Source organism: Vombatus ursinus, unplaced genomic scaffold, assembly GCF_900497805.2.
Source record: "Vombatus ursinus unplaced genomic scaffold, bare-nosed wombat genome assembly UNPS02010980.1, whole genome shotgun sequence".
Taxonomy (NCBI): Eukaryota; Metazoa; Chordata; class Mammalia; order Diprotodontia; family Vombatidae; genus Vombatus; species Vombatus ursinus.
Window position 1 is genome coordinate 3,458,029 of NW_020950758.1, and position 11,064 is coordinate 3,469,092.

Sequence of the window (11,064 nt, forward strand, 5' to 3'; positions counted from 1 at the left end):
ACACACACACACACACACACACACACACACACACACACACACACACATATGCATGCATGCACACAGAGAGGTCAATTTCCAAGACAGAATCCAAGAATCACTGAATGTCTAAGTTGCAGGGGACCTCAGGAACCATCTTGCCCAACCTGGTGGCTGAACATGAATTCTCTCTACAACATCCCCAAATCATCATTAAGTCTTTACTCTAAAACTTTCCGTGAGTGGAATCCACCACCTCCTTGGGCAGCCCATTCTGCTTCTGAACATCTCTCCTGGGTAGGAAGTGGCTAATGATCCCAACCCCAAAATGACCTCTAGGCCCCTCCCTCCCACTGCTCCTGGTTCTGCTCTGGGCACAAGCAGGACAGGGCTAATTAACCACTCTTCCCCACAAAAGCTCCTCAGCTACTGAAGAGCAGTCGTCAGCCCCTTCCCCTCCACCACCACCAGGCTTTTGGTTTGTTTGTTTTCTTTTTTCCAGACTAAATATCCTTAGTTCCATCTGCCCTCACATGACAGGGCCTCAGGGCCCTTCACTAGCCTGACTGCCCTCCTCTGGGTACTACCATCAAGATCTTTCCCAAGCTAGAGCTCCCAGCAATGAAGACAGTGCTGCAGCTGTGCTCTGACCAGGACCTACAAAGACTGCCATTTTCTTGTCCCTAGGAGTTTTTCATCTTTTACTGCAGCTCAAGATCTCATGAGCTTTTTAAGATGCCACATCATTTGCAGGACCTGGAACATGAGCCAGGAAAATTGTAAGTTCAAATGCTGCTTGAGACCCTGCTAGCTGTGTGGTCCTGGGCACTCATTTAACCCATCTGTGCCTCAGTTTCCTCATCTGACATGTAGGGGTTGGCTTAATGGTTTTCATGTTCCTTCTAGGTCTATGACAATGATATGATCACACGGTGTGATAAAACACTCAGATCTTTTCAAATAAAGCTCTTCCTGATCCCTCATTAACCCCCCTTCCACCCTCACCTCCACAACTGGAAGCAATGCTTCCCCCCCGCTGCAGCCCCATCCGTCCTCATAACACTCTGGAATCCTCTGGTGCCATTAAATATCGATTCCCCAGTGTCAAACACTGGGTCTTGCACACCACAAATGCCTAAGAGATATTTGTTGAATGAGTGAATGAATGGCTGAATGAAAGAGTGAATTCCATTTTGCATTATGGATATCCATGTACATTTCCCACAAGACAGTAAATGCCAGGAAAGCAGGGACCCAGTCCTAGGCATAGCTGTATCTTCAATAGGTCTAGTACAGGCCCTCCCCTCACAGTGTATATGTTTTTAAATTTTAGTTTTATTTTCAGATCCACATCCTCTCCTTCACTTCATCCATCCTCCTTCCATTGAGAAGGCAAGAAGTATAATACTCATACGCTTTTGACATCATGCAAAACACTTCCACATTAGCCATGACCACCCCCACCTCCCAAAAATGCAAAAAATAAGAATGAAGGAAGAAGCATGATTCAGTCTGCACGCTAGGAGTCCACAGTCCTCTCTCTGGAGGTGGAGAGCATGTTTCATCATGACTGCTTTTGAGTCAGGGTGGACCATTGTATCGATCAGAGTTCCTAAGCCTTTCACAGCAGATTGTCATTACAATATCACTGGTTCTGCTCCTATTGCTTTGCACAAATTCATGTAAGTCTTCCAGGCTTTTCTGAGACCACCCCTCTCATCATTTCCTTCAGCACAATAGTATTCCATTACATTCACATACTATAACACATTCAGCCCTTACCCAGTTGATGGGCATCCCCTCAGTTTCCAACTCTTTGGAATTGTCCTTTGGGCATAATTCCAAATTGTTCTCCAGAATGGTTGGACTAGTTCACCGCTCCACCACCGCTTTAGGAAACCTATGTTCCTGCATCCCCTTAGCATTTGCTATTTGCAGGGTATACTTAATAAAAATGGGAGGAAGAAAAGAAGGACGGGAGGAGGGGACAAGTGGTCATGGACAAATTCAGTCGCTTTGGGTTGAGATGAAGCAGAAGTGAATTTGAAAAGCCCTCCCTTACACCACATTGAGCCACAGAGACCATTCCATATGAGAATCAGTTGAAGAATCTGGGGAATGCTTATCCTGAAGAGGAGAAGTTATGATAGCTGCCTTTGAAGTGGGGTCGACAAGGAGCTACTTTAGGAGTTAGAGGACTGGATTCAAATCCTGAATTATCTTGGTTTTGCACAGTTATTTTCAGTTGTGTGACTCTCTGTGACCCCCATTTTGGGTTTTCTTGGCAAAGATACTAGAGCGGTTTGCCATTTCCTTTGCCAGCTCATTTAACAGATGAGGAAACTGAGGCAATTGGAGTTAAGTGACTTGCCCAGGGTCACACAGCTAGTAAGTGTCTGAGGCCAGATCTGAACTTGGGAAGATGAGTCTTCCTGACTTCAGGCCTGGCACTCTATCCGCTGTGCTACCTAGCTTTCCTTTTCAAAATTAGGCTATTCACTTCCATTTTCTGGGCCTCAGTTTCCTTACTTATGAAATGAGAAGGATGGAGTAGAGCACCTCTGACAGACCCTCTAACCCTTCATTTCATGATCTACCACAGTTTACCCTACAGTGCCTCGCCTAGACCAAGCGCTGGGGACACCCAGGACCAGAGCACAATCTCAGCACAGGAAGAATTTTTACAGACATCAAATCCAAATCCCTCAACTTACTAAGGAGGAGAAATAAGAAAGAGCAAAGGGAAAATGACTTGCCTGAGGTAATACACACACACACACACACACACACACACACACACACACACACACACGCACGCACAGGAACATTGAATGTATCTCCTGAAGGGTATCAGAGACTGGAACATGTAACCAAAGGACCAGGGCTCTAATCCCACCTCTGTGACCCATGACCTGTATGCCCTGGGATGATGATGATTTTGGTGATGATGGTGCCAATGGATGATGATGGTGGTGGCGGTGTTCGTGTTGCTGATGATGGTGACGCTGACATAGGGGACATTTAAACAGGAATTAAAGTCGTTAATGGGTTCTCCACATCCTGTGCCTCAGCATTTTATCCTCACCCTGTGAATCAATCCCTGGGGCCATCTTAATCCTGATCTTACAGAAATAGAAACTGAAGATCAGAGACATCCATGATACAGACTGACCAGGTACACAGCTAGTGAATGTCAGAGGCAGAATTCCAACCCATGTCTTGCCTGACCACAAACTCGGTACATATCCCACCACATCTCATACTCCTTTCTTGGGCCTTAGTTTCCTCTTCTTCAATATGAGGGGATTATACAAGATGATCTCTGAGGTTCCATATCATTCTAAATCCTGTGTGATCTTATGATCTTAGATCTTACAACACATTTTTTAATACTTCAGGGTGCACCAACATCATATAGATGAGCAATCTGTGTGTGGCTATATTTTATGTCTTCTATAGTACATTAAAAATAACAACAATTAAAGGTTATAAACATTGGAAGCCAATATTTGCTGCCAATGGCAAAAGTCAACTTAATTCTAAGTCTACTTCTGTGATCTTATCCAAGTTACTTTGCCAGTCTGTGCCTCAGTTTCTCCTTCTGTACAATATAAATCATAATGACCAATAAACTCAAAGTGATGCACTGAAGACAGCTTTGAAAGCCCCCAGAGAGTCTTAGAAGAAAGGAATTTCATAATCACAGGCTATCATTTAGGACTCATTTCAGTTTTGTTTTGTGTCCTTAGCACCTAGCACACTGCCTTGAACATAGTAGGTGCTTAATCGATGCTTGTTGAGTTAGATTACTGTGTTTGAATCCTACTGATAAATCCTTTCTTCTATTCATTCATTCATTTCATCATAAGATTTTAGGATTTCATAGTTGGAGGGGAATTCAGAAGAGATAGCTTCCTCTTCTCTCCCCGCCCCCTCGCTCTCTTTCTCTCTCTCTCTCTGTCTCTGTCTCTCTGTCTCTCTCTATCTCTCTTTGTACATATGTATATGTGTGTGTGTGTGTGTGTATATATATATATATATATATATATAATCCCTTCATTGCTACTCTGAATCTGCTGCTTTGCCCCTGGGGAGTGCTTAATAAATGTTCTTTGAGTTGGATTGAATCTGTGCCCAACTTTCTGAGAGACACAAGTAAGGCTAAGGCAGGAGCTTTGATGTCAAGAAGCCCAGTTTCAAACCCAGGTCAAGCAGGACATTGCCAAAGTGGACAGCAGCCAGATGAGGGCAGCCAGGAGACAGAGTGCAAGGTCTTGAGTCTAAATCGTGCCAAGATTAGTTATAGGAACTGGCCGTGTTTAGCCTGGTGAGAAGGAGACTCAGGGGAGAGAGATATGATAGGCCTTTGCAGGAATGTGAAGGGACATCCGGGGAGGAGGGTTAACCTCACACTTCTTGGCCCCAAAGAGCTGAACCAGAATCAATGCGGGAGGGGTGGGCTGCAAAGTTGCAAATTTAATCTTTAGGTCAGGAAAAGTTTTCTCATGACTGGAGCTGTTAAATAATAGACTGGGCTACCTCTGGAGTTTCCCATCTCCCCATTTAGGGGTAAGGTTAGGGTAAGGTCTTCAAGCAGAGCCAGTGAACATTTGTTATGGCAGAGAGGTCTACAGGTTGGCCTAGATGGTCTCCAAAGCCCCTTCCTACTTTCATATTGTGTGATCCTGCCTTTACAGTCCTGTGGAAGAGACAAGATGTACATATATGGAACATCCACTGAATGAAACCAGAGTGAGAAGTGTTGAGGTCCTTGGTCAAGAACTCTGGCCAAGGGATCAGGAAGCCCCATTCTGGCCCTGGCTTTGGCCCCTCTGCTACCTAACCTAATGGAAGGTGGTTCACCTCTCTAGTCCTCTGACATCCCATTCTTTTCTATTTGGCTTTGTTCTGGCCTTGAGAGGACAATATAAAAACTTTCTGTTCTGTTCCTTTACAAAAGGAAAGAAAAAGATAATATAGAAACATTCCATTTTGTTCCAAAAAAAGAAGATAATATTGCAACATATGATAGGAATGGTTCATAGTCTTAGAAGCAGCACTCATATGTTCAATTTTTAATCCAAAGTCAACCTGGAAAAATGAATTGCTTACTACATTAATGCAAACATTCTTTGCTGCACCCTTGGTTCAATGATCTGCTCCTCCTGTGGGGTTCAGGCCAGTCAGCATCTCCAGGTGGTCCACTGGACACAGAAAAACCATGGTCTGTGGTGTCTATGGCAACCCGTCATTGAGCCTGCACTGTGCTCACGTGGCCATTTTGTCAGGGATGGCTGAATTGGAGGAAACCAGGCAGAAGACCCGGCTTCCAGTTCCAGTTCTAGTGTTGGGTCATTGTAGGCAAATGGCTTCATTTCTCTAAGCCTCAGTCTCCTCAACTGACAAGTGGAAATAATAGCAGAGAGAGAGAGTACAACAACGTGCCAGGTATAAATACAGACAAGACAGGAGGTGACATTTTAATGGGGGAAAACAAGACCCAGAGGGGAAGTCCAAAGGGCGTGTGAGATGGAACTGGGCAGGAAGGGTCCTGAAGGCAGGTTCTGGACAGGAGAAGAGGAAAGTACATCTGTCACAGTCCAGAGTTCCAGGGGCAGTATCCAAGGAGGCATTGAGGGTGGGGGTGAGGGGAGAGGGAGATGATGGCCAGTGAATGCAGCCTAGTGTGGCGATGGCTGGGCAGACAGATCACAAATGACGGACCAAGATTCAAACACAGACCCTTGAGCTCCAGCTCCGGTCGTCTTTCTGAGGTATTCCCTTGTTATCCAGCCAATGCTACAAAACTGTGAAAGATTCCAGTAAATGTCTCCTGAAGGAAGACCAGCCCTAAGTAGGGAGAGAAAGACTTGAACTTACAAAGATCAAATCCTAGCAACTCACTGACCTCCTCAGCTGAAAGGCAAGATTTGGACTAATGTATCTATGCTTTCTGACTACTTCATGACCTTGGTCAAGTCATTTTTCTGAGCCTCAGTTTCCCCTCCATAAAATGAGATTGGTTGGTTTCCAAGGACACTCTCAGCCCTGACACATTACACACACACACACACACACACACACACATATAGTATATATATGTATGTATATATATATATATATCTAGTATTATATATTATACTGTAACTTCTACCTCAGATATTCTTTGTTCCAAGGTCCCTTCTCGCTCTAACATTCTGTGTTCTAAGATTTCCTTCCAGCTCTGGCATTCTATGTTCTAAGGTCCTGTCTGGTTCTTCAGTTCTGTGACTGTGGTTCCAAGAAAAATGCAAAAGGGAAACTCAAACAGTGCATAGTATATGAGACAGAGAGCCAGCTCTGAGCCCATATTGAACATCACCTCTTCCCACAGTGAGTCATGGGACCTTGCAGTCTAGCCTCAATACCCTAGCAGAAGGCTGCTGGAGCGTTTTATGAATAGCACTCCTTAGAGACACTGAATTTTCCCTTTGCTATTCAATCACCAATGTATTATTACTTATACTGTAGCAGACATCACTATCGAGACAATAAATTTGGAAAAACAAAGCCAGTCTCCTAGATCCACGAGCTTAAAAAAAAAGAAAGCAAACAAAAGCAAACAGCCAGGCAGGAAGAATCGTGAATTCCATTTTATTTAAAGCATCTCATTTTCCAGAGGGTCCTCGAGGGCAGGAGACAATTCATATGTGTTACAAATTGGTGGAATTGCAACGCAGCATCCCTAGGAAGGAGGAACTGTTAAGGGATTTTGTTAGATGAGAGGAAAGGGAAAGACCGTCCTATGGGGAAGTATGGCAACATACTTCCTGCCATAGATGGTGCCCTGGCGGCCATGTCTGTACAATAAACATCTGGGGCCTGAGAGGCCCCACAAAGCAACACCATCTAAGAAAGTGTTACCTAACCTGCAGGGCACAAGGTAGATGCCTTGGATATTGGTACGAAAGTGAAGAGCTGGAAAGGACCAGAGAAAGTGGAACAGAGGATGTCAGAACTGCGAGGGAGGGGCAGCTAGGTGGCGCAGTGGATAGAGCACCAGCCCTGGAGTCAGGAGGACCTGAGTTCAAATCCAGCCTCAGACATATAGCACTCACTAGCTGTGTGACTCTGAGCAAGTCACTTAACCCCAATTGCCTCACCAAAAAAAAACCAAAACAAAACCCTGCAAGAGATCTGAAAGCGACAGACAGAAAACCCAGATTTCAGAAGCAGCATAGGATGCAGAGTCTAGAATAACAATGCAGGAGGGAGCTTAGAACACTTGTTGCTGCTCTCCATTTGTGTCTGACTCTTTCTGACTTCATTTGGGATTTTCTTTGCAGAAATAATGGAGTGGTTTACCATTTCCTTCTCCAGCTCATTTTACAAAGGAGGAAACTGAGACAAATGGGATTAAGTGACTTGCCCGGGGTCACACAGCTAGTAAGTGTCTGAGGCACAGTGGGTAGAGTGCTAGGCCTGGAGTCAGGAAGACTCCTCTTCATGAGTTCAAATCTGGCCTCAGACACTTACTAGCTGTGTGACCCTGGGCAAGTCACTTAACTCCAATTGCCTCAGTTTCCTCATCTGTTAAATGAGCTGGTGAAGGAAATGGCAAACCACTCCAGTATCTTTGCCAAGGAAACCCAAAATGGGGGTCTTCCTGACTCTAGGCCCAGCGCTCTATTCTCTGCACCACCTAGCTGCCCATTGCTTAAAACACAGAACACAGAATATAAGAGCTGAAAGGGACCTAGGAGCATAGAGTGCAGCATGTCAGAAAAGTATCTTAGCACATAGAATAAGAAATGTCAAAGATAAGAGGGACCTTAGAATATAGAACCCAGAATAGCAAACCTGAGAAAGAGACAGAGACAGAGAGAGAGCTAGTAAGGACATGAGATCACGCAACATTAGATGTCAGAGGGAGGGACATTAGAGACCATCTAATCCCATCCCCTAATTTTGTAAATGAGGAAAATGAGACCCAGAGAAGGGAACTGACTTGGCCAAGGACACACAGCAAATTAGTGTTAAAGCTGGGTGGACAGGTCAGGTTTCCAAATAGAATCTAGGCCCCTTTCCACCAAGCCAGTCAGATGGCTTTATCAAAGCTTTTATGCCCAAAATTCAAAGGATGATGTTTACATGATTGGGAAAGATTCAGACTAGTTAACGTTTGTAATTTTCTTTCTTTTTTTTTTTTAAAGATTTTCTTTTTTTTATTTCTTTTTTTTTTCAGGTAATTGGGGTTAAGTGACTTGCCCAGGGTCCCACAGCAAGTAAGTGTCAAGTGTTTGGTTTGAAGCCGTATTTGAACTCAGGTCCTCCTGACTTCAGGGCCGGTGCTCTATCCACTGTGCCACCTAGCTGCCCCATAATTTTCTGACCTACAGAAACAGGTTCAGAAAGCTTGAAGTCATAAGAGATTATACAGGAACTAGGAGATCACTGACATAAAGAAATGACCGTTGAAAAGATCGGAAAGGGATCTTACCATTAGAATCTGGTCACTCACAGTCTTAGGAAGAAATGGTCATGGTTCCATTGAGTAATTTTCAATCCGAGTCAGTGAGTCATTATGGGGGATGTTCTCGAATTTTAGGAATCATATTGGGGAAGATTCTTGGAGATCACATAGTCCTACATTTATTGAATAGAGGACCATGTGGTCAGGACCACAGAGGGGACGTTAGGAGGCAAGCGGAGATTCAAGCAGAGGTGTCTTGACTTCAAGTCCAGTGGTCTGCCATACTCTAGCATATATATGTACTATATATCTAGCATGGTGCTAGGCATGGTGTGGGATCCAAACATAGGCCATTGACCTGCTCTGCCCTGATGTCAGGAGGAGAATAATTGAAATAATTATGGAATAATTGGTGAGACAAGACTTACACACATGAACCAATTAATGACTTTTACAGGACGGAATCTCTTTAAATCCTCAAATGGATTCTAGACATTGGAAGCATGATAGGTCAGAGATGAGAGTGATCAGCATAGGCTTGTGTTGGGTCTGGCAAAACGGAATGTCATCCAACCTCCTTGTTTTAAAGATGAGGAAACGGAGGCCCCTAGGGTTTAAATGATTTATTCAAAGGCACCTAAATTGTTCTAATTTCATTTTATTTCAATTATAATTCATTATAAGCATTACTTAGGCACCTGCTATGTGCCAGACACTAAGCTAGGTGCTGGGGATACAGACACATAAGGAAATACAAGAGGTCATGTTATTGAAAGTGAGAACAATTAGTTCTGGTATCAGAGGTCCTGGGTACAAGTCATACTTCTAGCACTACCTGTGGGAATATGAGTCATTTAAGTGTCCTTGTAGGCACAGATTTTTCATTAATAAAATGAGGGGAATAGATTATATGGTTTCTGAGATCCCTTCCAGTTCTAAATATGTAAACCGGAGATAATAAGACTGAACAGCTGATCTGCAAGTGAAAAATGCTGAAGCCTCAATTTGGAAACTCACCATCTAAATTCACACTGCCCCAGGCCACTGGTATGACCTTGGGGACTTCATTTTCCCTCCATAAGCTTCAGATCCTTATATGTAAAAAGGAAATCAAATTCCCTGCAGTAGGACCTGACCAGGCTTTGAAGAAAGTGATTGGGAATGGGGAAACACTGGAAAAAGGTGAATTGTTCTTGACCTCACAAGAGCTCAAGCTGGTCCAGTATCTCTCCTCCTTTTCACAGCCAAATTCTTTGGTGAAGCTGTCTACATTCATTGTGTCCTTTTTCTCACCTCACACTCTCTTCTCTCATCCCCTGAAACTTGGATATCAACCCAACTGTTCAAATTAAATTGTTCTTTCCAAGGTTACCACTGGTCTCTTGACTGGTAAATTCGATAACCTCTCAGTCCTCACCCTTCCTGTCTCTTGGAAGCATTTTGTTCCTAAAGACCAATTTTTCCTCCTGGATACTCTCTTCACTATGAGTTTTCCTCGCACTGACCTCCTTTGCTTCTCCTTCTGACTGACTTCTTTTGGTCTTGGTTCATGGGTTTGTCATCCATCTCCTGCCTCCCAAAAGTGGATGTTCCTCAGCACTCTTCCTTCTCTACTCTCTCTCAGCTCACCTTTATTTGTATGTTGACCTATCTTCTTAATAGAGATAACTCCAAGATCTATACATCATCTCTTTTTTGCTGTCTAGACTTGCATCTCCAAATGCAAATGCCTACTGGACCCTTCCACATGGATGTTCCATAAGCATCTCAAACTCAATATGTTTAAAACTGAATTTTCTTCCTCCCCAAACTCCATTTTTCCTCCCAGTTTCCCTATTTATCTTCAAGGCACCACCATCTTCAGAGTGATCTGGATTTTCATACCTGGAAACATCCTTGTTCCCCCTTCTTTTCTCCCTCTTCCTCTCATCCAGTCAGATACCATGCATTATTGATTCTACCTCCTCAAAATTTCTTACAACTGTTCATTCCTTTTCACTCATGACAAAACCCATCTAGTTCACTAAAATGCCTGGCACATAGTAGGTGCTGTGCAAATGCTAGATATTATTGTTATGCAGATGTTTAATAAATGCTTATTAGTTGCAGTTTCAATTAAACTACTCTAAGCCTCGGTTTCCCTATTTGTAAAAATGAAGAAAATCTCTTCATTATATATATTATATATATTCCACTATATTAATATCCAATATTCCAATATATTAATATCAATCATTCAATAAGCATTTATCAAGAACCTACTCTGTGTCAGATACTGTGTTACAAGTGGGCACATAATTATATAACTCATGGGGCAGTCAGAAAAGTGCTTTGGGGACTCCAAAGCTATGTAAAATTGTGAGCTTTTATTCTATTAAATGCTGGAATTGCTGTGAGCCTCAGTTTCCCTGTCTATAAAACAGGACAATGATGCTTGCACTGCCTCAGAAGGGCAGTTAGAGGGAAAGGGTCTGGCAAACCTGAAGAGGACCCAGAGAGCTGATCAGAAGTTTGGGTCAAACCAAAGAGGAGAAGCAAGCAGGCAGGAGCGGCCAGGGAGCAGGAGACGAAGGAGAGGAGGAGAGGAGGAGGAGGAGAGAAGGAGAGGAGGAGGAGGAGAGGAGGAGAGGAGG